Source organism: Pyrus communis, chromosome 10 (genome assembly GCF_963583255.1).
Source record: "Pyrus communis chromosome 10, drPyrComm1.1, whole genome shotgun sequence".
Lineage (NCBI taxonomy): Eukaryota > Viridiplantae > Streptophyta > Magnoliopsida > Rosales > Rosaceae > Pyrus > Pyrus communis.
Genome location: NC_084812.1, coordinates 23,968,426 through 23,976,580, shown reverse-complemented (window position 1 = coordinate 23,976,580; position 8,155 = coordinate 23,968,426).

Below are 8,155 nucleotides of genomic sequence, written 5' to 3'. Positions count from 1 at the left end.
AGAAAATTGGGTTAAGGAAGACAAAACTTTAATTTCTTCCAGTCATCCTCCCAAAGAAACTATTTTGATTTCCACCGGTAATACCAACATCCCCGCAACCCCTTTTAAAATTCCAAAAGAAGATTCTGGTTTTAAACCTGTCATTGAACAAAATAATTTTACAAACCAAAGTCTTCATACCATTGGAAAACAGTTAGACAAAATAGAAACCAAAATCGACAAATTGTCTCAACCAAAATCTTCTCCAAAAGAAAAACCTTTAGTAAATTTTACTGATACTGCTTCAAGTTCCACTGCTTTAAAATCCATGACTACTTTACAAAAAATTGATCATATGCTCACTGAGCTCAAAAAAGAGAAAGTTGTTAATGTTTTGCAAAACAATGATGTTTCTGTCGAAGAAGAAAATACTTTTGATTCTTCTCAGGACACAGAAACTAGTTCTGCTATCCAAAATATTGAAAATATTTTTCAAAACATTGATCTTCAACCAACTTTTGATTTAAAACGTATTCGTACTCATCCGGTCAACCCCACTTCTCTCACAAAAAACTGGTATCCCAGGCCAACTCCTCCTGACCTTCAATTTGAAGAACGAAATATTCAAAATCAATTTTCAGTTTCTGCCGACAAACTTTATGAGTGGAACATAGATGGCTTGTCCGAACAAGAACTTTTGAACAAACTTCAACACATGTCCATGGTTGCTAATAGCTACATTTCAAATCACAATTTTACACAAACACAAATAGTTGATCTTCTCGTCACTGGTTTCACCGGGATGCTTCATTCTTGGTGGGAGAAGCACTTAACTTCTCAGTCCAGAGATGAAATACGTTTTGCGGTCAAAAAAGATGAGGAAGGATTTCCCATTTTTGACGAAACGATAGGACAGGGAATACCCGACGGAGTAAATACTTTACTTTATACGATTATAGAACACTTTATAGGAACACCCAGCAACGTTACTACGCGTATTCACGACCAACTGAGTAATTTAAGGTGTCCAACCTTAAGTGATTTCAGATGGTATAAAGATGTTTTCATATCCAGAGTTATGCTTCGGGAAGATAGCAATCAACCCTTTTGGAAAGAAAAATTTATCAATGGTTTACCAAATCTTTTTGCTCACAAAATCCGAAATGTTTTAGTAAATGAAGAAGGTGTCATACCTTATCATATCCTTACTTATGGTAACATAGTTAATGTTATTCAAAAGGAAGGATTGAAAATGTGTATCGACATGAAGATTTCAAAACAAGTTCATAAAGATAAATCTATTGCTAAATACGAACTTGGAACATTTTGTGAACAATATGGTTTACCTCCAATCGCTCCTTCGAGTAAAAAGAAAAAAGCTCAACAAACCAGCAAGTTTTCTAAACATCAATCCAGATTTTATAAAAACAAAAGATCTTCCAACAAACCTTTTCAGACAAATAAATTTTATGAAAAACCATCTTCAAACAAAAAACCTTTTCGAAAGTCTAAAAAGGATTTTCAAAATAAAAAGGGAAAATGTTACAAGTGTGACAAATTTGGTCATTATGCAAATGAATGCAAGGTTAAAAAGGTTATTAACCAACTGAAAATCTCTGAAGAAGAGAAAGTTCAACTTATTCAGGCTTTAGAAATTAGAAATACCGACTCTAGTCAATCTGATAAAAATCCCGATTTTTCCGTCTCCGACTCTAGCAGTTCTAGCGACGTCTCCTCGCCAAACATTAAGTTTGGATGCACGGACACTTGTTGTAACAAAATTTCAGTGCTTAATAAGCAAGAAGAACAAGAAGAGTTTTTAATGGAATTAATTAGTAAAGTTGATGACCCTGATTTAAAATCTTTTTATTTGAAAAAACTCAAAAATTTGATTTCTTCTCATGAACCTGGCACTAGTCAAATTTCTTCTCAAAAGATTTCTCTCAGTACCACTTTGGAACGTTTTAATAAAAACAAAAAGGAGATCACCCTCAAAGATTTGCAAAAAGAAGTTAATCAAATCAAATCGGAAATTAAGTTTTTAAAATCCGAAAATACCGAAATTCGTTCACAACTCAGTAGAGTACGTACGCAAGAACTCGTCCAAGAACAAAATGGTTCTTCCTCAAATTCCGATTCCGACGCTCACTCGGCTACATCTTCTTCTTCAAAAGAACTTGTTTTAAGTCTTTTAGACAAAATAAGAATTCGAAAATGGTATTCTAAAGTTACGATAGTAATCGAAGATTTTCATTTAGAAACCATCGCTTTAATTGATTCAGGTGCAGATTTAAATTGCATTCAAGAAGGGTTAATACCTACTAAATATTTTCACAAGTCCACGGAAACACTTAGCGCTGCAAATCAATCCCCGATGAAATTAAAATATGAAATTCCCAAAGCCCATGTTTGTCAACAAAATATTTGTTTTAAAACTCCATTTGTTTTAATCAAAAATATTTCTGATCCAGTTATTTTGGGACTCCCTTTCATTGCATTAATTTATCCTTTCAAAGTTCATCATAACTGTATTTCTACCAAGGTTTTTGGCCAAAAAATTACTTTTGAATTTTGCATGGAAACAGATCTTAAAAAGTTAAAACAACTTCAAAAAGATAATGTTTCGAAAACTCTCAACCAGATTACTGCAAAATCCCAACAAATTGCTTTTTTACAGGAAGAAATTCTTCACAAAAGAATTGAAGAACAATTAACAAACAAATCTTTATTAGATTCTATTCGCCAGTTTTCCGATAAGCTTACTAAAGAAATTTGTTCCGATCTTCCAAATGCTTTTTGGCACAGAAAACAACATATTGTTAAACTACCTTATGTTAAAGATTTTATTGAGTCAAAAATCCCCACAAAAGCACGACCAATTCAAATGAATCAAGAAGTTTTAGAGTTTTGTAAAACTGAAATTAATCAACTTTTAGAAAAAGGAATTATCCGTAAAAGCAAATCTCCATGGTCATGCCCTGCTTTTTATGTCCAGAAAAACGCAGAATTAGAACGCGGTGCTCCACGACTGGTTATTAACTACAAACCATTGAATGATGTTTTAGAATGGATCCGATATCCAATTCCTAACAAAAGAGACTTGATAAAGAGACTTTCTCAGGCAACTGTTTTTTCTAAATTTGATATGAAATCAGGCTTTTGGCAAATTCAAATTCATGAATCTGATAAATACAAAACTGCTTTTGTAACTCCTTTCGGACATTACGAGTGGAATGTAATGCCTTTCGGCTTGAAAAATGCACCAAGTGAATTTCAAAATATCATGAATGAAATTTTTAATCAATACAGCCATTTTTCAATTGTTTATATTGATGATGTATTAATTTTCTCAAAATCAATAGAAGAGCATTGGAAGCATTTGCATGCATTTGTTAGGATCATTAGGTCCAATGGGTTAGTTGTTTCGGCATCTAAGATTAAGTTATTTCAAACCAAAGTTAGATTTTTAGGTTACCATATTTACAGGTCTACCATTCAACCAATAGATCGAGTCATCCAGTTTGCTGATAAATTTCCAGATCAAATTATTGATAAAACCCAGCTTCAAAGATTCCTTGGATCTCTCAATTATGTTTCAGAATTTTATCCTCATTTGCGTCAACAATGTAAGCCCTTGTTTGATCGTCTCAAAGAAAATCCTCCATCATGGTCACAAAATCATACTTCCATTGTCAAACAGATCAAAAATCATGTCAAGACTTTGCCTTGCCTTGGCATTCCAACTCCCGGCTCTCTCAAAATAGTCGAAACCGACGCATCTGAAATCGGTTATGGAGGTATCCTAAAACAAAAAATTTCTTCCGAAGCTCCTGAACAAATTGTTCGTTTCCATTCAGGAGTTTGGAATTCTGCTCAAGATAATTATAGTACTATTAAAAAAGAGATTTTATCTATTGTATTATGTATTAGCAAATTCCAAGATGATTTATTAAATCAAAAATTTTTAGTTCGTGTTGATTGCAAATCTGCAAAACATGTTTTACAAAAAGATGTTCAAAATATTGCATCAAAACAGATTTTTGCACGCTGGCAAGCCATATTAAGTATTTTTGATTTTGATATTGAATACATTAAAGGCAGCCAGAATTGCATCCCAGATTTTCTAACCAGAGAGTTTTTGCAGGGGAAGAATGGGTACTAATCCTACTCAGCAACGAAGGCTCCCAGCCACCCTTACCCAAACCCCAGCACCAGTAAAACAAGAGTCTATTCCCGACTCTTCATCGGCCCTCGCCATTACAAACAGATTTACTCCCTTAGGTTCAACAGTAGGAAATATCCGACCAAATTACCAAACGGCCTTAGCCACCCCTTATGATCCCTACTCTTCAGTTCGTTCTCCAGCACCTTCACAACCAAAAACACCTAGCTATGCTAAAACATCACCATATGTCCAGAACCCTCATTCTGAAAAGCTTTTTAGCATTCCTCTTCATATTGACAAAAACCAACCTCCAGAACGCATTGCTAAATTACTCCTTCCTCCAAATTTTCACTATCTCCCAACAGAATCATACAAAAGCCTCAAATACTACCAGGCCATTCTCTCTGAGACAGAAAGCATTGCTATTAAGCCCATTTACAGCACCACTCATCAAAGCAAAATATTGTACCATTCTCTCCATATTGGAAAATTCCTTACCGAACTCGAATGGGGAATTCCCCTTTATCACACAAAACCCCTTCATACTCAGCATGTTCTCATCCCAAACAATCATTACAATTACTATGATTATATCCAAGCATGGACCAACATTTTTCTCCACCAGACAGAAGACTTTAGTCATTCATGGTTCATAACCTTTGATAAAAATTTCAGATTGCGGTTTCCTGCATGGTTTCCAGATTGGTGGGCTTCCCATGGCCCAAGCTCTTCTATCATTCCAGATGACCTTCGTCATGTTCTCACAAACAACTTCCAGCCCAGTTTTGACAGAAGTCGTTTCGACAACAGAGTTACTATTTTTTCACTGCTCATGGCCAAGTACAAGATCCCATGGATTCTCAAATGGAACTTTGAAGTGGACACTAGTGGTCTTTACAGAACCCGATGGGTAAAATGGTGGGATAAATTCAACCACCAAAAAATTATTGATCTTGTAAAAGTGGAATTTCCCCAGGCATCTTCTCAGGCACTGCCAATCAAAGCTTCAACTTCGTCCTCACAGGCTTTGCCAGAAAATCAGCACTTTCCTGAATTACCAAAAGCTCAGGAACCAGTTCAGTCCTTATCAGACATTAGTCCATCTTCCTCTCTCAAAGGAATTTCCAAGTCAGCCAAGTCCTCCAGTTCAAAGAAAGAAAAAACTACCCAACTACTGGATATGGCTCAGCTGCTAATGGCGGAAGCAGCATTGCTGCAAAAGAAAAAAGGTTCAGACTCAGATTCAGATAATTCTGATGCCTCGTCTCAGCTTCCCGCCAAATGGGCTGATCAAGCAGATTTTCAAGATGCCCAGGACCCATTTGATATCTGAAGAGCATTATTTGCCCATGTGATTGTGTCAGCCCAGCAGCATCATCAGCAGTAGCTGTTTTCGTCTCTTCCGCAAAAGACAAAGAATTATTCTTCAATAGTGAAAAACAAAAAGGTCACTATTCACAATAGTGAAAACAAAAAGGTCACTATTCACAATAGTGAAAAACAAAAAGGTCACTATTCATTTAACTTTTGTAAAAGAATCAAAGCATCTTCACTATTCTTTCACCCAGCTTTAGCAGTCAGCGGGATTCCCGGATCATTTGGCCACGTCTCATTCAACCTCCTCGCTCTATATAACGAGGATTCATCTTCAGAAGAGACATAAGTTTTTAACTTCAAGAACAACTCAGTTCAACAACATCTCTCTGAGATTATTTTTCAAACACTTGTAATACAATATATTCAGGATGCCTGCGAGCTCCATCTATTTGTTTACTTGTTTCATCTGCCATTAGGCAATACCTGTTTGTTATCTGCATTGCAGTAAGTTTTCAATAAAACTTATTTTCCAAATATACTTGCATCATTACGTTTAATTCATTATTTTGATATGCTACTCTGTCTTAATATGTTTTATTTCTGCACTTTAAATTATATGGACGGCTATGCCTCCTGCTGCTATTTTATGTTTTACTTCCGCACTTTACATTCTATGGCCGGCTTTGCCGCCTGTTATATATATATATATATATATATATATATATATATATATATAGGCAGTATCACAGTCATGGTTGTTGACAATGGGTTTAATATGCGTGTGTGTGTGCATATATATATAGGCAGGCCGAGCTGCCAAGATATAGAGGCCGGCCGAGTTGCCAAGAAAGATGCATCTTGACCTCGACCCCAATTTTGACCTACCCCCCAAAAGATTTTTGCCGAGCATGGTATGGATTGTGGCAGCCGAGGAAGGCCACAGTGTTAACAGAACATACGTGTTATTGCCAAGGAACAAAATTTCTTTTTCGGTGGTACGACGAGGTTTACTGGTTACAAATGACTAATTTCCTTGACCATTCGGCTTACAAGATGAAGTTCAAGGAAACTGGGGGGTAATGTTTGGACTCAAATTTACACCATCGGCCTGTGCAATCAACGTTGTTAAGTGAACATAGCTCCCAACCGTTGGATAGAAAAGTGAGGATAATTTTGATAATATTATGGTTTTTATCATAATAATTATCTTTTAATGTGAATTATCTTGGTATATTCTTAAACGAAATAAATAGAATGCAGATTATATCCCAAGCAAGTGGTACAAGTCAAATTGACTTAGAATTCATGGATAGGATTGTTGCACGTGATTTTTTTAGAATATGGTGATTATATTAAGTTGATGAGTCAACATGCATACACATGAAGGGCTAGGAGATGAGATCAGATTGAGCCTTTTGATAATGCATGGCTTGCATTTAGTTGAAAAAAATGGGATAATGCAAGTGAATTGATGCAATTATTTTGCAACTTGCGTTGTATGTATGAATGCATCTGGACGAATTGAGATAACGCATGCACTTGGTAATTGGCAAAGGAGGAACGAAAAGTTATCTTCCGTGTGACTAGTGGGAGAGTTCTATCTGAGGTCAGTTTGCCATGATCAGTAGGGCTTCGCACACATGGACTTCAATGTTGTTGCATAGGCTGTTGGAGTAATTCCACTTGGATTATCTCTAGCCAAGTATTTCAAACCAATGCTAATTGAGTTTCTTATAGGAAGAGCACGTGGAAAATTACTTGGCTAAGGGTGGTGAATGTTTATCACGAATGTGTGTGGTAATCATTCCGTAGTGATTCAAATGAGTTATGATGTTGCATCAGGATGGTGAATGTTTCCACGCCTGAGAAGTCACTCTTATAAATAAAGAAGGGAGTGCATCATTCACGGGACCTCAATTCAACACACAATTGCTCTGTGCAAAACCTCTTAAACATCTTGAGATTTTTTTATTTTCTTTTCCCCGCCGACACACCTTTAGTTTAGATAAACAGCACTGTGAAGGCAACCGGCAAACACCTTTAGTTTGGATAAACAGCACTGTTGTCGTAGAATTAGTCGACCGAGGAGCACCTTCAGTTTGGATAAACAGCACTGCGTCGAGGTCGACTGGTTACCTATCCAAGTCTCGGTCGAAAAGGGTTTCCGAATCCTTATTGGCAGAGGTCATCTTATTAGCCTTCTCGGCGAAGTAAGGTGTTACGAGTTACGACATTCGGCACATTGAATGGCGAGTGATTTTATGATTGGATACTCACAAGTGAGTTTTAGGGTTCGGCATTCTGACGGCCGACCCACATTCACCATCAAGACATACATCACCTTTGAATACTTGTGTCCGTACAGTCTAGTGTCGATTTGACGTGCTTATACTCTCACGAATATAATCACTGTGACCGAATCCAGTGCCGATGATTTGTGAACTTCGCAGAACTAGCAGCCTTGTCTTCAGGCTCGAGAATCCAAAGGCTGAGATTTGTTCCTTCCTCGGCCGCAGTCGCAAGATAAAGAAGTCAACAATGCACTCAACGCAACATCAACAAATTTTACTCCTCGGCCAAACTCGGCAGACGAGTTGGCACTCCCCGCATTCAATCGAATGATGTAGTTAGCTTATTAGTTACTCAGCCTGCGTGCCACGTAGGTTTTGTAATTTTTAGGGTCAACACAACTTC